Genomic DNA, 26,334 nt, shown 5'->3' with positions numbered 1-26,334 from the left:
GAAGAAAAATTTTCAGTCTGCTTTGGAAAGAGAAACTGCTGAATTCTCTTTCATATTCAAATTTGACACAGTAACACTTGGTTTCAACCAGGATGCGAATTTTCTGGGATATTATCGGAGCTCTTTTGCATACTTGGTCTAATCTAATTCTTGACCCTCGCCCCACCCTGCCCCTCTGCTCTCTTATTTGCTCACATTGATAGTTTTTTTCTGATTTGTCAACCTTGATTACTGTTTTTGGTTCTCTGTGTCTAAAATATTGAGTCTGTTCTGGGCTGGCTCTGGTCTGAAGAAGTGGGTCTGTCCCACCAAAGCTCACCTCATAAATTCTTTTGTTAGTCTTTAAAGTGCTACTTGACTGCTTTTTTGTTTTCATTTCTATTGGTGCCTGTTGATTTCAGTGCCTCTCTACTTTCCTTTTACATCACCTGCACAGCTGGCCAGAAGGAACTAACCTGTCAGAGTCCTCTGTGCCTGATACCTGTCACATGAGAGCCTGTAACAAAAGTGGCAGATTGGGGAAGTAAAAGTGAGAGGGTTTGATTGGCTCCAAAGGGCCCTGTATGCTAATCAGGAGGGTGTGTCTGCAAACAGACACATGCAACCACCTCTGATACCCTGCGTCCCAAAGCGGGTGAATTGGGCTTCAGCAAAAGGGGTGGTTGGTTTTAGACTTTTGTCCCTTAGTTTGAGGAGGGTGGAAGCAGCTGTTTGAAAATGTTCCCCATGGGCACGAAGCTTGTGCCTGTTCTGCTGGGTGTGCAGCTGAGAAGTATGTGGTTAAAACTGTCCTTTTAGAAATTATTTTTCTTGTATTTAGTTGTTTAGGAAATGCCTCTGTCTGTTCCTGGTCTTATTGACCATGATGGTAATGAATTGAAAAGTTCTCTTGTGAGCATGTAATAAGTAGGCAGTGCTGCTGTTTGTTTTTAATGATTGTTTTTGTTTTGTCTTGTTTGAGTGGCTCTTAGTGTGAAGTTCAAAGTAAGTTTTTACAATGTGGAATTGTTTTAGCTGCTTTAAGTGAAATGTTCAGGAGCAGAGGGAGTGAAAATGGTGTTTAAAAGTTTCTGTTTCTTAGTTGTTAAAAGAATTTTATCCTGTTTTGATGTACACACACATTTCCTTTGTTACACTATGCTGCAATCTTCACGTGGGGACCTGGTTCTGCTTTTCTACCCTTTTCTCCGTGGCTGGTTGAGTCTACACCACAGTGTGATTTCAAAAGGCAAACTTTCCAAAGCCACCTTCTGACAGATCAATTTTTGAAAGCAAGCGTCCACACGCCCCAAGCAAAAGGAGACTGTGAGCTGCTCTTTGAAAAGACCAGGCCCTTGGTTTGCAAGGAAGCAGCCACATGTCACAGGCTGCTCTTTTGGGAGAAAAGGGCCAGCAAATGCCATGGCTGCGCCAGCAAGGCAGAGAAGCCCTTCTGGGGGATGCAGCCTGGTGCTCCTTTAAAGGACTCCTCCAAAACACACTCATTCTACACATGCCAAGGGCTGGCTTGTACCCAGAGCACCGAGAACTCAACCACATGGAGAAGCCACATGGTGGCACACAATGGCCCCCTAGAAGCCCCCTGATGCCTGACCCATCCAGGCCATGGTCAGCCTGTAGGCACTGCTCCGAGCTGCCACCCTCCAGCAGCTCCAGGGGTCTAGCCTAATGGCTGCCCTGGTACAGACCACTGCCCTGGGGTGACGCTTGTTCTCCCTCCCCTGGGTGTCCGGCCCTGTGGGACGAGCCCTCCAGCAGCGAGTGATGGGACAGGCTGGTTCTGGGGGACTGGAACGACACCCGCTGGCTCCACAACTTCAGTACGACAAAGTGGCTATTTCTGGAGCTAAGTCATTGGCCCTCCCCGGCCCCCCAGCACCATGACACACAGGTGCAGCCCACACTCCCCTTGCACAAGGGGGTAGCCATTGCTATGTGGAGGCTCAATGCCCTGGACAGCCACCAGTCATTTGGCCACCAATTGGGGGTGGGCTGCTGCCTGTGGGGCTCTGCTAATTAGCTAGGCAGCACCTGCATCTCTCCTGAGCAGCGGCCCAAGCACACAGCTTCCAGGGACACTGCCAGGGCCGGGGCTGAGGAAAGGGGGGCGCAGGAAACCCCACCAGCTGTCTGGCAGTGTTCCTTACCAACCTCGGCCCACTGAGCTTTCACCAGGGTCTCTGGCCAGGGGACAGAGTTGATCTTGCAGCTGTGATGGCTGAGTGGTTAAGGTGTTGGATTAAAAATCCAATAGGGTTTCCCTCTGCAGGTTCAAATCTTGCTCACAGCGGGGGCTGTGTTTTAGCCACATCCTGGAACCAGGACACTACAGCAGCACACACCCTGAGACACTGCCCAGGGGCTGTCTGTGACCAGTGTGTGGAAGAGGCCAGGGGAGTCTGTGCCTGGGGGAAATGCTGACCCTGGGCTGTGGTCACTGCTCTGGCTGCTGCTGGGCCCAGCCTGTCTCCTATGTCAGCCCAACTGTGCTACACTCACCTGTGTAATGCCCTGGGAAGGAGTGGGCAGCCATGGTTCAGCTGCAGCCAGTGATAGGGCAGCTGCCTCTAAGGGAAGGGCCTGTTCCCAAGGCTGGCTCAGGGGCTCTGGTCTCTACCAGCTCCTGAGCTGTGCAGTACACAGCTGGGAAAGGGACAGACACTTGCCCAAGGGGGAATGAATGTCACTATCTCCTGTCTGCCCCAACAGCAATAGACTGATCTACACAACCAGACACAGGCCAGCATCCCTTCCTATGGTTCTCCCACAGGTTGGGGGGAGCAGCTCAGTGCAAGGCCAAAAAGGGGGCACAGCATAAAAACTGTCATCACCCCTGTTCTCGGGGCAGTCGCCACAGCTGGGAGACCCCGGCTCCTCTGCTCTCTGGGACAGAGTCAGTGATGCTCCTTTGCATACCCAAAATGCATTGCGTGGTGTGTCCAGAGTCCCTCATCCACCAGCTGCCTTTGCTCCTGGAGCCTCTGGTTCTGGTGGTGAAATTCGGCTGGAAGCACCTCTGGGCAATGGGCTGCACAAAGGGGAGGCTTTGTGGATTGTCTGTGTCATCACTGTGATGTGAGAAGAACTTGCTTTCCCCCCGCTCCAGCTCCTTCACCCAGTTTGGTTCATAATCCATTCTTTGCTTGTCTTTTTTTTTGTGTTTTTTTCTTAAAATGTCTGTGTAGAGAGACTTGTCAGAGTTTTTATCCAGTTTGTGGTTGATGTGTATTAACAGTTTTAGTTTTATGTATATGTTTTTTAATGTTTTTTGCTGTGTAATACTTTTTTTTTTAAATGTACTTGTTGTGCTGTGTAGATGGTTCTGTGATTTTATTAAGCTTTTTGTCTGCTGTATAATTTTTGCCCTTTTCAGCTGTGGGTCACTGTATTCTGGAGGAGCAGGGTGGATAGGTAGTAGGCTGAGGGCTCTGTAGTTGTGTTTACACGTGCACATTACTTAAAAGTAGTGGCACTATCTCCGAAATAGCGCCTGTCACGGCTACACCTGTTGGGTGCTATTTTGATGTTAATGTCGACGTTAGGCGGCGAGACATCGAAGCCGCTAACCCCATGAGGGGATGGGAATAGCGCCCTACTTCGACGTTGAACGTTGAAGTAGGGACCGTGTAGTCGTTGCGCGTCCTGCAACTTTGAAATAGTGGGGTCCGCCATGGCGGCCATCAGCTGAGGGGTTGAGAGACGCTCTCTCTCCAGCCCCTGAGGGGCTCTATGGTCACTGTGTGCAGCAGCCCTTAGCCCAGGGCTTCTGGCTGCTGCTGCTGCAGATGGGGATCCATGCTGCATGCACAGGGTCTGCAACCAGTTGTTGGCTCTGTGTATCTTGTGTTGTTTAGTGCAACTGTGTCTGGGAGGGGCCCTTTAAGGGAGAGGCTTGCTGTTGAGTCCACCCTGTGACCCTGTCTGCAGCTGTGCCTGGCACCCTGATTTCGATGTGTGCTACTTTGGCGTGTAGACGTTCCCTCGCTGCGCCTATTTCGATGTGGTGCTGCGCAACGTCGAGGTTGAACATCGACTTTGCCAGCCCTGGAGGACGCGTAGACGTTATTCATCGAAATAGCCTATTTCGATGTCGCCACATCGAAATAGGCTACTTCAATGTAGGCTTCACGTGTAGACGTAGCCTATCTGTGTCAAAGGAGACACATTGTAAAAGAAGCCAGAGGGTTCTCTCTTTCCAGGAGAATGAGGCACTTTCTAGCACAGAGAACAGCTGTTATGTAAAAGTGCAGCAAAAGACAGAACCATCTGCTTCCCACCTGAAGCAACTCCCCCAGCCTTTTCCAATGTGGGCGTCTTTAACATTGTACATTCCTCTAATGCTGCCCTGACGGCACTTGTATCGAGGGCCAAAAGGAAAAGCCCCTTTTACCAGCACGAGCTGGATGAGCATCAGGCTCTTTATCTGGCAGTGCCGGGCTCAAGCCCTTCTCTGGGCAGCTGGCTGTTGATTTGCCTTGTGCCCCAGGAGCCCAAAGAGTCCTGCCTGCAGCTGGAGCAGTGGTTCAGGCTCCAGACTGTGGGGTGATGCCCTAGAAAGGAAAGCTCACCAGAAAGTTTCCCCAACTGGCCATGATCGTACAGTGGTTAGTACTCTGCACTGTGACTGCAGAAACCTTGGTTCAAATCCAAGTCATGGCAGTGATAGCCCAACACAGGGCTGCTGCTGCTTTTATTCTTCCCAGAAGGGCGGTGAAGCGCTGCAATGCGTTACCTGAAGAGATGGTGAAATCTCCATCCCTGGAGGTTTTTAAGCCCTGGCTTGACAAAGCCCTGGCTGGGATGATTTAGTTGGGGTTGCTCCTGCTTTGGGGAGGAGGCTGCACTCAATGATCTCCTGAGGTCCCTTCCAGCCCCAGGATTCTGTGGTTCTAAGCCCATATTCACAGGAATGGGCCAGGAAAACACAGTGTGTGGCTGGTGGAAGCTTTGTGGGGCCAGGTGCTGAGAAGGTCCTGGGCAGAGAGAGGGAGTCCTGGGAGACACAGGATCTGCAGAGGAGCAATAAGGACACAGTCCATGCTGCCAGCTGAGGGAGAGAGGTGTCCAGAGGGCAATGCCAGCCAGCCCCAAAGGGTGAGGGGCAGGTGGGGAGGGCTGGAGCCATTGTTCAGGGCTCTGCTTCCCGCAGCCTGAATTCAATGTCAGAGGCACCTCCTGGGGCTGCCTTACTAAGGCACAGCCCTAAAGCTCACTGAGCTGCTTCCCTCTCCTGTCCTGCACGAGAGCGAGTGGGGTGACTGGCGCCTGTTGGAGCCAGGTCTTTGGCCCAGCTGGATGGACGGGTTCAGTCGATCGGTTGGTGCGCTGGAACTTGGCAGTGTGCCCAGAGATCCCTGGAGTCCTGATGCTGGTGTGATCTTGTGAGCCTGGGGCAGCCCTCCCTGGAAATGCCGTATCTCTCCTGCTGAAGGCTCTGGTGCAGTGAGGAGTGATTTAAAGTCCCCACAGCGCTCTTCTGACCCCAATAGGCCCCCTGCCGCCCATCCCTGCAGTGTGGGAAACAAAAAGTTTATGACCAAGAGAAAACAAAGGAACAGGACGGGAGGTGTTACAAGGCAGGTCACAGGAATACAAAGCCTTCAGAAGCCTTCATCCACGCAGTGCTGGGGAGTTTGCAGGCCTGAAAGTCCCTCTGCAACACACCCCCAGCTGGGGCGGGTCATGCAGTACTTTTCTCAGAGCTCTGCTTGTAGAAAGGTGACCCCAGAGGGGAGGAGCAGGAGCCTGGGACAGATGCAGCCTCCCTCTGACCTTCCTGGTGCCACGTGGCTTGTGTTTCCTCTGTCCCAGCCACAAGCTGCCCAGCGTGTAGCCTGGAAGCCTCAGGGTTATGTGCATGGACATGGCCAAACCGACCTGCTGAGCCTTCAGCTGTACCCTTGTTTTCCCAATCGGCCAACAAGATAGCAGGCGGTACAGGATGAGCCATCAAGCAGGCCAGGCAGCCTTCCAGGCCAAGCCACCCGAGCCATTGGCTGCCCAAGCCCCACCCTGCTGGGGCCAGCCACCCACCCTCTAGCCTGAGCTGCCCGAGCCCCACACTGCCAGTAAGTTTCCCACCCTGTCAGAATGGTCCTTCCTTTGTTCCTATATGTGTGACCTTAAATTGGGCTGTACAGAAACACTTATTTCATTGCACTTTGTTCATCAAGGTGTCCAGATTGGTTTGGGTTAGTGACCTGTCTGTCCCCTTCATTGTTTACTGCTCCCACAGTCTTTGCCTGCGTCTACACTGCAAAAATAAGGGTGAAGTTGAGTATGGACACACACCAGACTGCGAAGCTGGGCACTTCTCCATCCCCAGGAATTGAGTAAAGACTTTGAAGTTAGCTCCCAAAGGGCAAATGTGTGTAGACTCTCTGCTGCCTACTTCGAAGTTGTGCCTAACTTGGAAGTTAACTCTGAAGTTAGTTTCTAGTGCGGATTCACCCTTTGTGTCCTCTCTTAACTTGGTCCATAATAATGTGATGTTTCCTTCCAGGTCACTCCTAAAAATGTTAAATAGCGGTGAGTCAAGAGTCCCTGTAAGGCCTCATGAGAAACACCCTCAGCTTGAGTAGGACTCCCTGTTCACACTTACATTTTGAAACCAATTGGCGAGACAGTTCTTTTAATCCATGTCGTGTGTGTTATGTTCACATTGGATCATTCTCGGTTCTTAATCAAAATGTTGTGTGGTACCAAGGCAAGTGCTTTACACCAGAATAAGTCAATTGTATCAACTCTATGATATTATTCGACCAGCTTTGTAATCTGCTGAAAATCTCAGGTTAGCTTCACAGGAGCTGTTTTCCACAAACCCATGTGATTAGCATTATCTTCCTTTCATTTTTTATCAAGTCCCATACCAGAAGCTCCATTATTTTTCCTGAAATCAGGGTCTGGCAAACAGGCCTATAACTACCCAGTTCATTCTGTTTTCCCTGTTTAAACATTGGCACATTCACTTTCTTCCAGTTCCTCACAATCAACATTCATAGTTCAGCAGGCTCCTTGGCTAGCTCTTTCAAAACTCTTGGATCCTTTCAGATTTGCTGCATTTAAAATGTCTTAACTTAGTAGCAACAAGGTGGGCAAAGTAAGAGCTTTTATTGAATGAATGGATGCTCCTGTCATGAGTGCAGGGGACTGGACTAGCTGTCCTCTCGAGGGTCCCTTCAGTTCTGTGATTCTGTGTTGGTGAAAGAGACAAGCTTACGCACAAAACTTCATGTTTTTCTCCATTTCAATCTAGCAATAGACCAATACTGATTCTTTTTTAGCCTAAAGTGCTTAAATAACTCCCTCTTATTGTCCTTAAATTTGCTGCACATAGAGTTTTCTTTATCATTCTGCCATCTGATTTCTATTTATTGCTATCAGTTCTTCTCCAGGCGGTTGCTCGTGTCCATTCAGTGGAGGTGTGTGCGCTTGCTGCATGCGCAGGTGCAGCTGGTGCACCGAAGGTAGCTGGCCCGTGCAGGAGGTGCCCCTCCACAGAAATGTCAAAGCGTTACAGGTGGTTCACAGGGCGTGCGAGATCTTCCACCCTCACCTTGCAGGTAAAGTGGTTTGGGTCTTCATGGACAATACAGCCATGATGTTTTATGTCAAGCACCAAGGGGGAGCTCAGTCCAGAGGGCTCCGTCAGGAGGCCGTCCGTCTCTGAGCCTGCTGCACCCAGCACGGCGGTCACTGGGAAGCCGGCCATCGCCGGGTGCGAGGAGTTCCTTGGCTGACCAGCTGGCAGACAGTTCTCTCCTGGGCTCTGAGATGGCCCTATTGTTCTGGACTGTCTGAGGTCACCGCCTCCCCACCGCCTTTAACCAATCAGCTAAGATTCTTCAAGAAGCCCTTGTGATGTCACTGCCACACCCACCCCTGCCCTGCAGGGCTCATGTCCTGCCCCTGGCAGCCCCTTGTGTAAACACCCCCTAAGGATCTGGAGCAAAAAAGGCACATAAGAAACCCAACAACTGCTCCAATCCTCAGTGCCCTCTGGGCTGCAACTCCCACTGCCCTTATGTCTGTGCTGGGGAGGTGGAAGGTGTTGCTATGGGCAGCCCATGTCGGTCAGCCCCACCAAAGCTCATCACTTCATCAATTTCACTAGTCTTTAAAGTGCCATAGGGCTGTTGTTTGGTTTAAGATACAGACTAACACAGAGACTTCCAGTCACCAAAGAGCACTGAGAGAGGGGCGCCCTGGCTTAACTGATTACCATATCTACCGCATAAGGAGGAGATCTGGGGTTTAATCCCTAGTGGTGTCTTGTTCTATGTGTAACCCTTCTATTAATGCCAGATGCCTGCCAGAAGGGCCGGGTTCAAGTCTTGTGGGGTTTTCCTGTCAAGGTTACAACCAACCGGCTCGAGCCCCCACCCAGTGGCCTGGGACAATTTCACCCCCATGTTGGGTGCCTGTAAGGTGGTTCTCCCCGCCCTTGCAAGCACAGAGTCTGAGATAGAAATGGCTTGTTTAATGACCATAACCTACCCCAAGGTGACAGCGACAGATGTAGTGTATCTAAGCAAAGAAGAGACAAACCCCCTTCACCCAGATCCCATCCCCATATGCAGTAGAACCCAGTCTCTTGCTGGGGCTCTTGGCCCTTTACCCCACACACAGTTACAGGGTTTACCTTCTGCAGTGCAGTCCCAAACCCAGAGCCCGCAGATACATCACCAGGGCAGTACTAGCTGTCTACTTGTCTGCAGCCTCCCCTTGCTGCCACCAGCCACAGCCCACACTCATCCACCACCGCTTCTCCTACCAGCTGCCCACCCCTTGCTGTCACTCCTGCGTGCCAGTCACCATCATCACTCCTAACTGCACTGCTTGGGACCACCCTAAGGCAGAACCCTGTGATTTCAGCACTACATGGCCTCAGCTACCCCTGTGTCTACACGTGCCCCAAACTTCGAAATGGCCATGCAAATGGTCATTTCGAAGTTTACTAATAAAGCGCTGAAATGCATATTCAGCGCTTCATTAGCATGCGGGCGGCAGCGGCGCTTCGAAATTGACGAGCCTTGCAGCCCCGCGGCGCGTCCCGACGGGGCTCCTTTTCGAAAGGACGCCACCTTCTTCGAAGTCCCCTTATTCCCATGAGCTCATGGGAATAAGGGGACTTCGAAGTAGGCGGGGCCCTTTCGAAAAGGAGCCCCGTCTGGACGCGCAGCGCGGCTGCAAGGCTCGTCAATTTCGAAGTGCCGCTGCCGCCCGCATGCTAATGAAGCGCTGAATATGCATTTCAGCGCTTCATTAGTAAACTTCGAAATGACCATTTGCATGGCCATTTCGAAGTTTGGGGCACGTGTAGACATAGCCGAAATGTTCAGGAGAAGACAGAGTGAAAATGGTGTTTAAAAGTTTCTGTTTCTTAGTTGTTAAAAGAATTTTATCCTTTTTTGATGTACACACACATTTCCTTTGTTACATTATGCTGCAATCTTCACGTGGGGACCTGGTTCTGCTTTTCTACCCTTTTCTCCGTGGCTGGCTGAGTCTACACCACAGTGTGATGTCAAAAGGCAAACTTTCCAAAGCCACCTTCTGACAGATCAGCTTTCGAAAGCGAGGGTCCACACGCCCCAAGCGAAAGGAGATTGTGAGCCGCTCTTTGAAAAGACCAGGCCCTTGGTTTGCAAGGAAGCAGCCACATGTCACAGGGTGCTCTTTTGGCAGTCTGCCCCAACAGCAATAGACTGATCGACACAGCCAGACACAGGCCAGCATCCCTTCCTATGGTTCTCCCACAGGTTGTGGGGACCAGCTTAGTGCAGGGCCAAAAAGGGGGCACAGCATAAAAACTGTCATCACCCCTGTTCTAGGGGCAGCCGCCACAGCTGGGAGACCCCGGCTCCTCTGCTCTCTGGGGCAGAGTCAGTGATGCTCCTTTGCATACCCAAAATGCATTGCGTGGTGTGTCCAGAGTCCCTCATCCACGAGCTGCCTTTGCTCCTGGAGCCTCTGGTTCTGGTGCTGAAATTCGGCTGGAAGCACCTCTGGGCAATGGGCTGCACAAAGGGGAGGCTTTGTGGGTTGTCTGTGTCATCACTGTGATGTGAGAAGAACTTGCTTTCCCTCCGCTCCAGGTCCTTCAGCTGGTTTGGTGTGTAACCTCTTCCCTGTTTGTATATTTTTTGTTTCTTTGTTTTTTAAGCTGTCTATGCAGAAAAACATGTGAGAATTTTTATCCAGTTTGTGGTTGATGTGTGTTAATAGTTTGAGTTTTATGTGTATTTTTTTGAATGTTTCTTGTTATTTAACACCCTTTTCTTTCAAATGTACTTGCTGTGCTGTGTGGATGATGCTGTGATTTTGTTAAACTTTTTGTGTGTTGTATAATTTTTGCCCTTTTCAGCTGTGGGTTACTGTATTCTGGAGGAGCAGGGAGGATAGGTAGTCAGCTGAGGGCTGTATTTGCATCACAGGAGACACATTGTAAAAAGCCTGAGGGTTCTTTCTTTCCAGAAGAATGAGGCACTTTCTAGCACAGAGAACGTGTGTTATGTAGAAGTGCAGCAAAAGACAGAACCATCTGCTTCCCACCTGAGGCAACTCCCCCAGCCTTTTCTAATGTGGGCTTCTTTAATATTGTACATTCCTCTAATGCTGCCCTGACGGCACTTGTGTCAAGGGCCAAAAGGAAAAGCCCCTTTTACCAGCACGAGTTGGATGACCATCAGGCTCTTTATCTGGCAGTGCCGGGCTCAAGCCCGTCTGTGGGCAGCTGGCTGTTAATTTGCTTTGTGCCCCTGGAGCCCAAAGAGTCCTGCCTGCAGCTGGAGCAGTGGCCCAGGTCTCAGATTGTGGGGTGATGCCCTAGAAAGAAAAGCTCACTAGAAAGTTTCCGCAGCTGGCCATGATCGTGCAGTGGTTAGTACTCTGCACTGTGGCTGCAGAAACCTTGGTTCAAATCCAAGTCGTGGCAGTGGTAATAGATGGCTGGTACTGCTTTTGCTTTCCCCAAAAGGACGGTGAAGCCCTGCAATGTGTTACCTGAAGAGGTGGTGAAATCTCCATCCCTGGAGGTTTTTAAGCCCTGGCTTGACAAAGCCCTGGCTGGGATGATTTAGTTGGGGTTGCTCCTGCTTTGAGGAGGAGGCTGGACTCAGTGGTCTCCTGAGGTCCCTTCCAGCCCCAGGATTCTGTGGGTCTAAGCCCATAGCCACAGGAATGGGCCTGGAAAACACAGTGTCTGTCTGGTGGAAGCTTTGTGGGGCCAGGTGCTGAGAAAGCCCCGGGCAGAGAGAGGGAGTCCTGGGAGACACAGGATCTGCAGAGAAGCAATAAGGACACAGTCCATGCTGCCAGCTGAGGGTGAGAGGTGCCCAGAGGGCAATGCCAGCCAGCCCCAAAGGGTGAGGGGCAGGTGGGGAGGGCTGGAGCCATTGTTCAGGGCTTTGCTTCCCTCAGTCTGAGTTCAATGTCAGAGGCACCTCCTGGGGCTGCCTTACTGAGGCACAGCCCTAAAGCTCTCTGAGCTGCTTCCCTCTCCTGTCCTGCACGAGAGTGAGTGGGGTGACTGGCGCCTGGTGGAGCCAGGTCTTTGGCCCCGCCAGATGGAAGGGTTCAGGCAATCGTTTGGTGCACTGGAACTTGGCAGTGTGCCCAGAAATCCCTGGAGTCCTGATGCTGGTGTGATCTTGTGAGCCTGGGGCAGCCCTCCCTGTAAATGCCGTATCTCTCCTGCTGAAGGCTCTGGTGCAGTGAGAATGATTTAAAGTCCCCACTCGCATGTCCACAGTGCTCTTCTGACCCCAATAGGCCCCCTGCCGCCCACCCCTGCAGTGTGGGAAACAAAAGTTTGTGACCAAGAGAAAACAAAGGAACAGGACGGGAGGTGTTACAAGGCAGGTCACAGGCATACAAAGCCTGCAGAAGCCTTCTTCCACGCCGTGCTGGGGAGTTTGCAGTCCTGAAAGTCCCTCTGCAACACACCCCCAGCTGGGGTGGGTCATTCAGTGCTTTTCTCAGAGCTCTGATTGTAGAAAGGTGACCCCAGAGGGGAGGAGCAGTAACCTGGGAAAGGTGCTGCCTCCCTCTGACCTTCATGGTGCCATGTGGCTTGTGTTTCCTCTGTCCCAGCCACAAGCTGCCCAGCGTGTGGAAACCTCAGGCTTATGTGCATGGACATGGCCAAACCGACCTGCTGAGCCTTCAGCTGTTCCCCTTGTTTTCCCAATGGGCGAACAAGATAGCAGGCGGTACAGGATGAGCCATCAAGCAGGCCAGGCAGCCTTCCAGGCCAAGCCACCCGAGCCATTGGCTGCCCAAGCCCCACCCTGCTGGGGCCAGCCAGCCACCCTCTAGCCTGAGCTGCCCGAGCCCCACACTGCCAGTAAGTTTCCCATCCTGTCAGAATGGTCCTTCCTTTGTTCCTATATGTGTGACCTTAAATTGGGCTGTACAGAAACACATATTTGATTGCACTTTGTTCATCAAGGTGTCCAGATTGGTTTGGGTTAGTGACCTGTCTGTCCCCTTCATTGTTTACTGCTCCCGCAGTCTTTGCCTGTTTCTACACTACAAAAATAACCATGAAGTTGAGTATGGACACACACCAGACTTCGAAGCTGGGCACTTCTCCATCCCCAGGAATGGAGTAAAGACTTCGACGTTAGCTCCCAAAGGGCAAATGTGTGTAGACTCTCTGCTGCCTACTTCGAAGTCGTGCCTAACTTGGAAGTTAACGCTGAAGTTAGTTTCTAGTGCGGATTCACCCTTTGTGTCTTCTCTTAACTTGGTCCGTGATAATTTGATGTTTCCTTCCAGGTCACTCCTAAAAATGTTACATAGCGGTGAGTCAAGAGTCCCTGTAAGGCCTCATGAGAAACACCCTCAGCTTGAGTAGGACTCCCTGTTTACACTTACATTTTGAAACCAATTGGTGAGACAGTTCTTTTAATCCATGTCGTGTGTGTTATGTTTATATTGGATCATTCTCGGTTCTTAATCAAAATGTTGTGTGGTGCCAAGGCAAGTGCTTTACATTAGAATAAGTCAATTGTATCAACTCTATGATGTTATTCAACCAGCTTTGTAATCTGGTGAAAATCTCAGGTTAGCTTCACCGGAGCTGTTCTCCACAAACCCATATGATTAGCATTATCTTCCTGTCATTTTTTATCAAGTCCCATACCAGAAGCTCCATTATTTTTCCTGAAATAAGTTTCTGGCAAACAGGCCTAGAACTACCCAGTTCATTCTGTTTTCCCTGTTTAAACATTAGCACATTCACTTTCTTCCAGTTACTCACAATCAACATTCATAGTTTAGCAGGCTCCTTGGTAGCTCCTTTAAAACTCTTGGATCTTTTCAGATTTGCTGCATTTAAAATGTCTAAACTTAGTAGCAACAAGGTGGGCAAAGTAAGAGCTTTTATTGAATGAATGGATGCTCCTGTCATGAGTGCAGGGGACTGGACTAGATGTCCTCTCGAGGTTCCCTTCAGTTCTGTGATTCTGTGTTGGTGAAAGGGACAAGCTTACGCACAAAACTTCATGTTTTTCTCAATTTCAATCTAGCAATAGACCAATACTGATTCTTTTTTAGCCTAAAGTGCTTAAATAACTCCCTCTTATTGTCCTTAAATTTGCTGCCCATAGAGTTTTCTTTATCATTCTGCCATCTGATTTCTATTTATTGCTATCAGTTCTTCTCCAGGCGGTTGCTCGTGTCCATTCAGTGGAGATGTGTGTGCGCTTGCTGCATGCGCAGGTGCAGCTGGTGCACCGAAGGTAGCTGGCCCGTGCAGGAGGTGCCCCTCCACAGAAATGTCAAAGCGTTACAGGTGGTTCACAGGGCGTGCGAGATCTTCCGCCCTCACCTTGCAGGTAAAGTGGTTTGGGTCTTCATGGACAATACAGCCATGATGTTTTACGTCAAGCACCAAGGGGGAGCTCAGTCCAGAGGGCTCCGTCAGGAGGCCGTCCGTCTCTGAGCCTGCTGCGCCCAGCACGGCGGTCACTGGGAAGCCGGCCATCTCCGGGTGCGAGGAGTTCCTTGGCTGACCCGCTGGCAGACAGTTCTCCTCTCCTGGGCTCTGAGATGGCCCTATTGTTCTGGACTGTCAGAGGTCACCGCCTCCCCACCTCCTTTAACCAATCAGCTAAGGTCCTTCAACAGGTCCTTGTGATGTCACTGCCACACCCACCCCTGCCCTGCAGGGCTCATGTCCTGCCCCTGGCAGCCCCTTGTGTAAACACCCCCTAAGGATCTGGAGCAAAAAAGGCACATAAGAAACCCAACAACTCCTCCCATCCTCAGTGCCCTCTGGGCTGCAACTCCGGCTCCCCTTACGTCTGTGCTGGGGAGCTGGAAGGTGTTGCTATGGGCAGTCCACGTCGGTCAGCCCCACTAAAGCTCATCACTTCATCAATTATTTCACTCGTCTTTAAAGTGCCATCGGGCTGTTGTTTGGTTTAAGATACAGGCTAACACAGCGACTTCCAGTCACCAAAGAGCACTCCTGAGAGAGGGGCGCCCTGGCTTAACTGATCACCATATCTACCGCATAAGGAGGAGATCTGGGGTTTAATCCCTAGTCGTGTCTTGTTCTACGTATTCCCTAAAGTTCTCCTATGCTTGGCAGGGGAGCAGAGGAGACCCCCCTTGGCAGGCCCAGCCCATGATGGGGTCGGAAAAGGCTGATGAGAGAGGAGGGGTGGAGAGAATCCAATTGCAGCCTGGAGCTTGGGAAAAGGCGTCTGTGACAGCTGCTTGGAAGATGGCAACCTCTGCAGGTGGGGCAGGGCAGGACAAGAAGGGTCACTCTCCTCCCGTGTCCCTTTGTCACTGACAAAACCCAAATGAGTTGGGAGAAAAGTCCCAGCAAGGCACTGTGGCTCCCCTGGCCGTGCACCTGCCAGGCAAATGGAGGGGAGGGAACCAGCACTCACTGGTGCCTGGCCAAATATTTCTGGCAGCCTCTCAGCTGTTTTGCAGAACCACTGGGCTGTGCTGGAGAGTTCAGAGCAGGGGAGCTGTTCCAGTGGTTCCCAGGGGTGGGGCACCCAGGGCCAGGGCTGTCCCTGAAACCCCTTCACCCGTTGCCTCTGCAGAGCGGAAAGGGAAACCCTGAGACACGGCCCTGGGGCAAGGCCTGGAGCAAAGCTCCCTCCTCCCCTCCCTCTGCTTCGATCATAACCCTGGAAGAGAGAGATACGAGCGGCACATCTCGCCCAGCACTGCTCAGAATGAAGGGAACTGCCTCTTCTCTCACCCACCCCAGGCAAAACCCTCCCTGCCAGCCTCTTACTCCTGGCCACAGCCTTCTATCTGGTCCGGCCAAGTGCCACCTCCCCCAGCCCCACCCATTCAGGAGGTGACTGTGCTGGGCCTTCTCCTGGGCTGCTGCTCACACAGCAGGGAGCCATGGAAGGAAACAGTGAGGGAGGCATCGGACACCAACGGGCGCTGAGCCCATGGTTGATTATGATGGTGATGATGATGCCAAGAGCCTCCCTCGTGTGTTCCCTCAGCAGCCGCACACCCACCTTTCTGAGCAGGAAAAGAGCACCAGGAATTGGTGATACCCCAACAATGAACATCTACCCCACAAAATTGGCTACCCCTGGCCTCTTCCAGGCCGGTACTTACCTGGATGGAGCTGGAGTTCCCCATGGCTGTCTGCACCCAGCCAGGAGGGACAACACCACTCAGGATCCCGTCTTCACTTTACCCCAAGACCTGGCACTTGGTGAGCATGTTCAGAGCAGCCTGCAGGCGAGAGGCCATGAGCAGAGACAGCAGAGTGTGGTGGCGGGAATGAGCCCTGTCGAAATGACCTGCCCTTCCCAGGGGAGGGATGGGACAGACAGACACCGAGGCACCGAGGCATGTGCGGATCAGCACCGCCAATGAACACACACACTGCCAGCTGGGCGCGCTCTGCTAATCAGCTGGGCGGCATTTGAATTGCTCCTGGGTGGTGACCCAAGTGCTCAGTCTGTAGGAAACACTCGTGTGAAGAAAACGCTCGTGTGAGCTGCATTCTCTGATGCGCTGTGCGAGGACAGCAAGCCACAGAGATGCGGGTGTAGCCGCACTTTGATGAGTCGCTGACGGTGAGGCCTCGAGTGATCAGAGACCGGTAAGCGCACCTGAGAGCATTGCTGGTGCTGCTCTCAGTTCTGCAGGATCGGGGTGTGGAAGTGTGATGGGGTTCTGGGGTCCCCCAAGCTCTGCACCCTGTCCGCAGGCAGGAGAGTCTCTCACTCAGCAGGAAAACAGCAGGTTTATTAGCCGACAGGACACAGCATCATACAGAGGAGTCAGTACAGCAGGCAGAGACAGCCAGTCCAATCCATGTTGGGGAGAGGAGGCCCCGAGGGGCCCCCAGAGCTGGGGCCTGGCCCCCTCCTTTGTCTCTCTCTCTCTCCCAGCCCAGACTCACTGCTTCCAACTCCCAGTTCCAATTCAAACCCCTGAGGCTCCACCTCCTCCTTTGTCTGCAGTACAAAGGTGTTACCTGGTCATGAGGGTTACCCTCAGCAGGAGCCCCACACCCTCTGTGAGCCACACACACACACACACACAGGTATCCCCCACTCCATCACAGGAGGGGAAAGTGGAAATGTGACATCGATGCTCCTTTGGGTTCCCCCAGAGCTGCACCAGGTGCAGCAAGGATCTGGCCCCTTGCATTGAGTGGGGGATGGTCTCTAAATGGGGAAAGTCCACCTGTCGGAGGAGGCAGAGTTCATAGTTCTGCAGTGGTGTTTCCCTGAGCTGAGACTGGCTACAGACAGAATTTCAGTCTCTTGCTTATTTAATTCTATGACTTTTCTCCGAGGCATTTTCAGAGCTGGAGCTCAGGAGGGTGTTTGTGCCCTGCCTTGCATAGAGAACCAGCCCTGACGGGAGAGCGGCTGCACATGAGGTCGCTGTGGTGTCTCTGGCACATGTACATTGTCGCTGCACAGCCCAGGCTGACCATTTAATCCTTGTTTTGTTTGGCTCCACGTGTGGGATCTCTAGAAATGCTGCCGTTGACATTCAAAGGAGGCCATTGGGAGAAGTTCCACCTGGGGAGAGATGTGAGGGAAGGATAACAAAGGAAGTGATTCCACTGTGAGAAGTGTGCCTAGGTGCCGGCTTTTGGAAACCTGCTGAGCGTAAATGAAAATGTTCTTCTATTTGCAACTTGTTGCAACAATATTTTCTGAATTAGAAAGCTGTGATTTTTCCGATTTTACATTGAACTTTCACCAGGGCAGCATGATCCCCCTCCCCCACCATCTGCTGCCCCAGGGCCACAGTTCCCTCAAATGCTCCCTGGGGACGTAGAATACATTTTGCTCTGTGCACCAAGGCCTGGGCAGATGTGCACCTCCAGGAGAAACACCGGCTGCTGCCTGTGGGGCTCTGCTAATTAGCCAGGCAGCACCTGCATGTCTCCTGAGCAGCCGCCCAAGCACACAGCTTCCAGGGACACTGCCGGGGCCGGGGCTGAGGAAAGGGGAGGGCAGCAAACCCCACCAGCTGTCTGGCAGTGTTCCTGACCAGCCTCGGCCCACCGAGCATTCACCAGGGTCTCTGGCCTGGGGGTGGAGATAGTCTCACAGCTGTGATGGCCGAGCAGTTAAGGCGTTGGACTAGAAATCCAATAGGGTTTCCCTGCGCACGTTCAAATCCTGCTCACAGCGAGGGCTGTGTTTTAGCCACATCATGGAACCAGGACACTACAGCAGCACAGGCCCTGAGACACTGCTCAGGGGCTGTCTGTGACCAGTGTGTGTAAGAGGTCAGGGGAGTCTGTGCCTGGGGGAAATGCTGACCTGGGGGGTGGTCACTGCTCTGGCTGCTGCTGGGCCCAGCTGAAGGCTCAGCAGGTCGGTTTGGCCATGCCCATGCACATAACCCTGAGGCTTCCAGGCTCCATGCTGGGCAGCTTGTGGCTGGGACAGAGGAAACACAAGCCACATATCACCCGGAAGGTCATAGGGAGGCTGCATCTATCCCAGGTTCCTGCTCCCCCCCTCTGGGGTCACCTTTCTACAAGCAGAGCTCTGAGAAAAGCACTGAATGACCTGCCCCAGCTGGGGGTGTGTTGTAGAGGGAATATCAGGCCTGCAAACTCCCCAGCACGGCGTGGAAGAAGGCTTCTGAAGGCTTTGTATGCCTGTGACCTGCCTTGTTACACCTCCCGTCCTGTTCCTTTGTTTTCTCTTGGTCACAAACTTTTGTTTCCCACACTGCAGGGGTGGGCGGAGGGGGCCTATTGGGGTCAGAAGAGCCCTGTGGACATGCGAGTGGGGAGTTTAAATCACTTCTCTCTGCACCAGAGCCTTCAGCAGGAGAGACACGGCATTTCCAGGGAGGGCCGCCCCAGGCTCACAAGATCACACCAGCATCAGGACTCCAGGGATCTCTGGGCACACAGCCAAGTTCCAGGACACCAAACGATTGCCTGAACCCTTCCATCTGGCTGGGCCAAAGACCTGGCTCCACCAGGCGCCAGTCACCCCACTCACTCTCGTGCAGGACAGGAGAGGGAAGCAGCTCAGAGAGCTTTAGGGCTGTGCCTCAGTAAGGCAGCCCCAGGAGGTGCCTCTGACATTGAACTCAGGCTGCGGGAAGCAGAGCCCTGAACAATGGCTCCAGCCCTCTCCACCTGCCCCTCACCCTTTGGGGCTGGCTGGCATTGCCCTCTGGACACCTCTCACCCTCAGCTGGCAGCATGGACTGTGTCCTTATTGCTCCTCTGCAGATCCTGTGTCTCCCAGGACTCCCTCGTTCTGCCCGGGGCTTTCTCAGCACCTGGCCCCACAAAGCTTCCACCAGACAGACACTGTGTTTTCCAGGCCCATTCCTGTGGCTATGGGCTTAGAACCACAGAATCCTGGGGCTGGAAGGGACCTCAGGAGAACATTGAGTCCAGCCTCCTCCCCAAAGCAGGAGCAACCCCAACTAAATCATCCCAGCCAGGGCTTTGTCAAGCCAGGGCTTAAAAACCTCCAGGGATGGAGATTTCACCACCTCTTCAGGTAACGCATTGCAGCGCTTCACCGCCCTTTAGGGGAAAATAAAAGCAGTACCAGCCAAGCATACAGCTATTACTGCCATGACTTGGATTTGAACCAAGGTTTCTGCAGCCACAGTGCAGAGTACTAACCACTGTACAATCATGGCCAACTGGGGGAACTTTTTAGTGAGTTTTCCTTTCTAGGGCATCACCCCACAATCTGGGACCTGAGCCACTGCTCCAGCTGCAGGCAGGACTCTTTGGGCTCCAGGAGCACAAGGTAGATCAACAGCCAGCTGCCCAGAGAAGGGCTTGAGCCCGGCACTGCCAGATTAAGAGCCTGCTGCTCATCCAACCTGTGCTGGTAAAAGGGGCTTTTCCTTTTGGCCCTTGACACAAGTGCAGTCAGGGCAGCCTTGTAAGAATGTAAAATGTTAAAGACGCCCACGTTGGAAAAGGCTGGGGGAGTTGCCTAAGGTGGGAAGCAGATGGTTCTGTCTTTGCTGCGCTTTTACATAACAGATGTTCTCTGTGCAAGAAAGTGCCTCATTCTCCTGAAAAGAGAGAACCTTCGCGTTTCTTTTACAATTTGTCTCCTCTAAGGCTGATAGAGCCATCAGCCAACTGCCAAACCACCCTGTTCTTCCAGAACACACAGCTCACAGATTAGCAAGGCAAAATGTTTAAAAAAATCACTGAATCATCTACACAGCATAACAAGCATATTTTGCAAAAACTAGAATCAATGCAAAAACCAGAAAAAATATGTACATGAAACACAAACTGCTAACGTGCATGAACTATACAGAGAATTTTTTCTGTTACTCACAAGCAGCTGGAAAAGCTCACAAACAAAAGACATCAAAAACCAGGAAAAACTCTTATGTGTTTCACTACACCAAAATTTTTAACAAAACAGAAAAGATGTACACAAATTGAAAAAAAACCAAATCACACAGCACCTCCTGTAAAAGAGCTGACAGGGAAAAGAAAGCAGCAAAGAACCCCCAAAAAATGGGCACTAAAGAATTAGGTAAACATTGTACAAGTTTCCCAGCACAAAAAACTTTACAAAAAAAAACAAAAGAGACACAAGGGCCTACGTCTACACGTGCAGCCAACATCGAAATAGTCTATTTCGATGAATAACGTCTACACGTCCTCCAGGGCTGGCAACATCGAAATAGGCGCAGCGAGGGAACGTCTACACGTCAAAGTAGCACACATCGAAATAGGGATGCCAGGCACAGCTGCAGACAGGGTCACAGGGCGGACTCAACAGCAAGCTGCTCCCTTAAAGGGCCCCTCCCAGACACAGTTGCACTAAACAACACAAGATCCACAGAGCTGACAACTGGTTGCAGACCCTGTGCCTGCAGCATAGATCCCCAGCTGCCGCAGAAGCAGCCAGAAGCCCTGGGCTAAGGGCTGCTGCCCACGGTGACCATAGAGCCCCACAGGGGCTGGAGAGAGAGCATCTCTCAACCCCCCAGCTGATGGCCGCCATGGAGGACCCAGCAAGTTCGACGTTGCGGGACGCGGACCGTCTACACGGTCCCTACTTTGACGTTGAACGTCGGAGTAGGGCGCTATTCCTATCTCCTCATGAGGTTAGCGACTTCGACGTCTCGCCGCCTAATGTCAAAGTTAACTTCGAAATAGCGCCCGACGCGTGTAGACGCGACGGGAACTATTTTGAAGTTGGTGCTGCTACTTCGAAGTAGCGTGCACGTGTAGACGCAGCCAAGAAGTGAAAAGAAAGCAGATTATACGGCACCCCCTGTGAAGGAGCTGACGGGGAAAAAGCAAGTTCTTCTCACATCACAGTGTCCACAGGGACAACCCGCAAAGCCTCCCCTTTGTGCAGCCCATTGCCCAGAGGTGCTTTCAGCTGAATTTCAGAACCAGAACCAGAACCAGAGGCTCCAGGAGCAAAGGCAGCTGGTGGATGAGGGACTCTGGACACACCACGCAATGCATTGTGGGTATGCAAAGGAGCATCACTGACTCTGCCCCAGAGAGCAGAGGAGCCGGGGTCTCCCAGCTGTGGCGGCTGCCCCAGAACAGGGGTGATGACAGTTTTTGTGCTGTGCCCCCTTTTTGGCCCTGCACTGAGCTGCTCCCCACAACCTGTGGGAGAACCATAGGAAGGGATGCTGGGGGGGCGCGTGCTGGTGGGGCTCAGGTGCTGGGCCAGCAGTGGCTCCTCTCTGGGGGAGGGGGAAGCGCTATGAAGCCAGGCCGCCTGCAGTGCCCCTGGGGGATCCTGTGCACCACACTGGGGCACCTGCCAGCCAGGAACCAGCCGCCTCAGCCCAGCAGCAGGGAAGTTGTCACAGGTGCACCTGCCTCCTCCCCCTGCTTGGCCCATCACAAACAGCTCCCATCCCCCAGCTTCTGCTCTGTCCCCTGCGCTCTGGTGCAGAGGCTGAGATTTGGCGACACAGCAGTAGCTGCGGGGGGAGGGGGCAGGGGATGGTGCTGAGCCCTGGGCTGGTCGGGTCACAGTTATGCCAATGCACATCAGCCCAGCAAACCTGTCCCTCGGCTGAGATCTGGGTACAGAGGGGAAGTGACAGTTGCTGCTCATATTGAATAGGAACAGAGAGAAAGCCGGGCTAGTCTGTGCACTATCAAAGCCATGAAGCAGTCCAGGAGCACTTCAAAGACTGACACAATAATTGATTAGGTGCTGAGCTTTCATGGGACACAAAAGCTCATCACCTCGTAAATTATTTTGTGCATCTTTAAAGTGCGACTGAACTGCTTTTTTCTCAAAATCATAGAATGATAGAACACTAGGATTGGAAGGGATCTCTAGAGGCCATCGAGTTCAGCCCCCTGCCCTCATGGCAGGGCCAAGAACTGTCTAGACCATCCCTGACAGACATCAGTAACCTGATCTTAAATATCTCCAGAGATGGAGATTCCACAACCTCCCCAGGCAATTTATTCCAGTGTCTGACCACCCTGACACTTAGGAACTTTTTCCTAATGTCCAACCTAAACCTCCCTTGCTGCAGTTTAAGCCCGTTGCTTCTGGTTCTGTCCTCAGAGGCCAAGAAGAATAAGTTTTCTCCCTCCTCTTTATGACACCCTTTTGCATAACTTAAAACCGCTCTCATGTCCCTCTCAATCTTCTCTTTTCTAAACTAAACAAGCCCAATTCTTTCAGCCGTCCTTCATAGTTCATATTCTCTAGATCCTTGATCATTCTTGTTACTCTTTTCTGGTCCCTCTCCAATTTCTCCACATCTTTATTGAAATGTGGCTCTCAGAACCGGACACAATACTTGAGCTGAGGCCAAAGCAGCACAGAGTAAAGCGGAAGAATGACTTCTGTCTTGTTCACAACACACCTGTTAATGCATCCAAGAATCATGTTTGCTTTTTTTGCAAAAGCATCACACTGTTGACTCATATTTAGCTTGTAGTCCACTGTAACCTCTACATCCCTTTCTGCTGTAGTCATTCCGAGACAGTCGCTCCCTATTCTGTAAGTGTGAAACTGATTGTTCCTTCTCAAACGGAGCACTTTGCATTTGTCTTCATTAAACTTCATCCTGTTTACCTCACACCATTTCTCCAATTTGTCCAGCTCATTTAGAATTTTGACCCTATCCTCCAAAGCAGTTTGAACCCCCACTCCCCAGCTTGGTATCATCTGCAGACTTAATAAGCGTACTTTCAATGACAATATCTAAATCCTTGATGAATATATTGAACAGAACAGGTTTTAGTTTTGGTCCTCATATGAGAAATTTGAGTATCTTTTTTAGATGTAAGGAGTGTGCCAGCAGGAGCTCGGTATTGCTGAAGGGTTTGTGGAATGTGTCCTTGAGAGAGCATCTGCATGAAAATGCAAAGTTGTGCTTATGTAATGCCTTGGAAACAAAGCCTGATGGGAACAGGCAAAGCAATGAGCCTTTGTCTATTGTAAACAACATGGTGTTGGAAAGTCACAATTTAGGCTATCACCCAGTGTAAGAACTGAGGAGTCTCATCAATGCTTGAAGTTGTTGTGAGGGTACAGGGCAGTCATCACTGCTGTGTAAGGTATGGATTGCGCAGGGCTCCCTCCATGGCAGCATTGTGAGGTAAGAACCGTGGAGGGAAAGGGGATCTTGGGAAAGGCAGTAGGGCAGGTTCTTGAAGCAGTCGGCAAACACACTTGAGGGACCTCAGTTCTGTCCACTCTGTCAGTGTTGCTCCTGCAGTTGTTTCTTCTCTTGGGTTTGGGCTGTTATTTCTGTCAGTCACTCTGCTCCCAGGGAGATCTTCTGTGGGGCAGCTGCCTCAGCCCCTGGCATGCTGCTACTCAGGGAGGCAGCTCCTGCTATGGGGAGTCTTCTCCATGGGGCAGCTGCCTGTAGGCCAGGACCCCTGCGGTGAGGTGGCTACTGGGAGGCTTCACAACCCTTATTTTCAGCACATTCTGCACCTAGAGGGTACAACCCATCCTCCACTCCCCTTTGTCTCTGCTGCGTCACCTCCATCTCTGGTACCTCACTGTGAGTCACCAACACGCCATCGACGAGGAGCCCTGAGACAGGACAGCAGCTCCCCCGTCCTAGAGATTGGTGTCTGGTATTTGCCATAGTTCAAATCTCAGTGGGACCTGGTGGTGCTCTACTGTAAATCTCATCTTCTCCAAGGGCTGGGCTATTTTGTCCCCAGGGGTACCTGAGTGAGGTCTTTTTCCTCCTGCTGCATGAATGAGGCCCACTGGAGCCAGGTCTTGGGTTGGGCTGGCTCGTCAACCTGGGTGCAAAAGGTTGGGGCCCCAGAACTCAGGAGCGTGTGTAGAGATAGATGTGGGCTGAGGTTGTGTTTCTCATGGCTTCTCCTGATGCCCTCACAACTGGTCCTGGAGCTGCCAAGCTATTCCCATTGCACACATGGCACTTAAATGAAGGAGCATCAAGACCAGGCTAAAACTTCAGGGGACAGAAGGGGAGAGGAGGAGTCCCAGGCTGGAGCCCAGCTCACCTGTCCTCCTCTGGGCACCTGGAGGTGGGGCAGCTGGTACTGACACCTCGATGGGAAGGCTCAAAAGCCACAGAGGGCAGTGCAAGAGGAGGGGAGGACCATGACTGCATGTGGCCTGAGAATCTTCATAACGTCTCTGAGCCAGGCTGCTCCCCACCACCAACCCCTCACAAAGGACACCCCAAAGCAGCGCGTGGTCTGCAGCCATCGTCACAGTGTGGGAGAAAATCAGCCAGTCCCTCAGTGGGGCCTCATATCTGTGGGGCTCATTTCAGCTGTGGGGCAGGAGATGTGTCCTGAAGAGACTTTTCCCCCGCTGGAGACAAGCACAAAACAAGCCGGAGCTTGCACAGGGTTTGGCACAGTCACATGGAGACCTGCCCCAGCCCCTGTGTCTGGTTCTGCAGATCAGTCTATTGCTGTTGGGGCAGAGAGGAGATTGTGACATTCATTCCCCCTTGGGCAAGTGTCTGTCCTTTTCCCAGATGTGTACTGCACAGCTCAGGAGCTGGGAGAGACCAGAGCCCCTGAGCCAGCCTTGTGTTTGGGGTCCTGTTCAGCCCAGGCAGAAGCACTGCAGGGGACACAGGTGAGTGTAGCACTCTTGGGCTGATAAAGGAGACAGGCTGGGCCCAGCAGCAGCCAGAGCAGTGACCACCCCCCAAGGTCAGCATTTCCTTCAGGCACAGACTCCCCTGACCTCTTACACACACTGGTCACAGACAGCCCCTGAGCAGTGTCTCAGGGCCTGTGCTGCTGTAGTGTCCTGGTTCCAAGATGTGGCTAAAACACAGCCCTCGCTGTGAGCAGGATTTGAACCTGCGCAGGGAAACCCTATTGGATTTCTAGTCCAACACCTTAACCGCTCGGCCATCACAGCTGTGAGACTATCTCCACCCCCAGGCCAGAGGCCCTGGTGAATGCTCGGTGGGCCGAGGCTGGTCAGGAACACTGCCAGACAGCTGGTGGGGTTTGCTGCCCTCCCCTTTCCTCAGCCCCGGCCCCGGCAGTGTCCCTGGAAGCTGTGTGCTTGGGCGGCTGCTCAGGAGAGATGCAGGTGCTGCCCGGCTAATTAGCAGAGCCCCACAGGCAGCAGCCGGTGTTTCTCTTGGAGGTGCACATCTGCCCAGGCCTTGGTGCACAGAGCAAAATGTATTCTATGTCCCTAGGGAACATTCGAGGGACCTGTGGCCCTCGGGCAGCAGATGGTGGGGGAGGGGGATCATTCTGCCCCAGTGAAAGTTACATGGGGCAATCCATGGCCATTGACCACAGCCCTGTATCCCCCAGACCCCCCTTCAACCCATCTGAGGTGTGTCAGGAGCCCAGCCAGGGGACGCAGACGAGGGCCCCTCCTGGAGTGAGACTGAGTTTAAGGACTTCTGACACTCTGGGGAATGAGGAGCTGCTGCTCTACATGACTGGCTGGTGCCAGGATGCTGCAGCCTTCAGCCACCTGTTCTCTGGCCTGAGCTCCGAGGGTCACCCCACCTGAACAGCTGAACTACTGGGGAGAAAAGTGAAGGAACTGTGGCAGGCCAACTGCCAGGCCCAGGATGAGGCCAGCCACCCGAGGGGCAGTGGCCGCTACCTGCCCCACTTCCAGGAGCTCAACGGCCGCCTGGGACCCAAGGAGGCAGCACTGACCACCCACGTCCTACAAACCACCAGGTCAGATGACGCTTGCCAGGGGGCTGCAGGAGGTGTCAGGACCAGTAGCAGGCAGCAGCTCCCACCCAACAGGCACAGGAACAGAAGCCCAGAGCCATGACAGGGGTTCCAGCAATGGGGCCCTCATCATCTCTGTGTCCTCAGAGGTCTCCATCTGGGCCCCCTCCACCTGGGCCACCCTTGAGTTCCTCTAGGGACACCAAGGTCGGTTTCGTGCATGTTGGACGCCTGGCACAAGGGGAGGGGAGGCCAGCAGTGGCCCACTCACACAGCCACCAGCTCCAGTCTGGATGCACCCCACATGGCTGTGCTCCCTCAGCCTCAATGGGGGCCTCATGCAACACTCAGCACCTGGCCCTGAGGACAGCACCACAGGCTGCATGCCCAGGGAGGGAGGCTGAGCTACACTGCATATGTCCCACCCACGCAGGGACCCCCCAGCCACACAGATCCCTCAGGGACCCCGGGCCAGATGGGGGGACAAGGTGGAGTGGGGCACACAGCCCCCAGGGCCAGGTCATGGTACTGATGGCCTTTCCCTGGGTCCCCTTCTGTCTCCAGAGCTGCACCGTCCAGGGGCCAGACAAGGCCTGTACACAAGCCAGAAAGGCCCAAACCAGAGGGCGAGGGGGCTGGAACTGCACCCCTAAGAGCGCCCACATGGAGCCAGTGCTGGGGCATGTGCTGGTGCCACTGTGGGG

The 26,334-nt window shown here is 52.7% G+C and overlaps 6 non-coding genes across 6 annotated transcripts; 4 read left to right on the top strand and 2 right to left on the bottom strand.

Moving 5' to 3' along the window:
* The first annotated feature begins 2,208 nt into the window (after window positions 1–2,208).
* TRNAF-AAA (transfer RNA phenylalanine (anticodon AAA)) lies at window positions 2,209–2,290 on the top strand. The gene has a single exon. It is a non-coding gene; the product is annotated as a tRNA-Phe (tRNA).
* A 2,297-nt stretch (window positions 2,291–4,587) lies between these two features.
* Window positions 4,588–4,659, top strand: TRNAH-GUG (transfer RNA histidin (anticodon GUG)). The gene has a single exon. It is a non-coding gene; the product is annotated as a tRNA-His (tRNA).
* Window positions 4,660–10,864: 6,205 nt separating this feature from the next.
* Window positions 10,865–10,936, top strand: TRNAH-GUG (transfer RNA histidin (anticodon GUG)). Its single transcript has one exon. It is a non-coding gene; the product is annotated as a tRNA-His (tRNA).
* A 6,636-nt stretch (window positions 10,937–17,572) lies between these two features.
* On the top strand, window positions 17,573–17,654 carry TRNAS-AGA (transfer RNA serine (anticodon AGA)). Its single transcript has one exon. It is a non-coding gene; the product is annotated as a tRNA-Ser (tRNA).
* A 1,414-nt stretch (window positions 17,655–19,068) lies between these two features.
* TRNAH-GUG (transfer RNA histidin (anticodon GUG)) lies at window positions 19,069–19,140 on the bottom strand. Its single transcript has one exon. It is a non-coding gene; the product is annotated as a tRNA-His (tRNA).
* Window positions 19,141–24,760: 5,620 nt separating this feature from the next.
* TRNAS-AGA (transfer RNA serine (anticodon AGA)) lies at window positions 24,761–24,842 on the bottom strand. The gene has a single exon. It is a non-coding gene; the product is annotated as a tRNA-Ser (tRNA).
* Window positions 24,843–26,334: the final 1,492 nt, after the last annotated feature.

This window comes from Carettochelys insculpta, chromosome 7 (genome assembly GCF_033958435.1).
Source record: "Carettochelys insculpta isolate YL-2023 chromosome 7, ASM3395843v1, whole genome shotgun sequence".
Classification (NCBI taxonomy): Eukaryota; Metazoa; Chordata; order Testudines; family Carettochelyidae; genus Carettochelys; species Carettochelys insculpta.
Note: the sequence above shows the minus strand (reverse complement) of the source record. Positions and strands in the feature narration are given on the sequence as shown.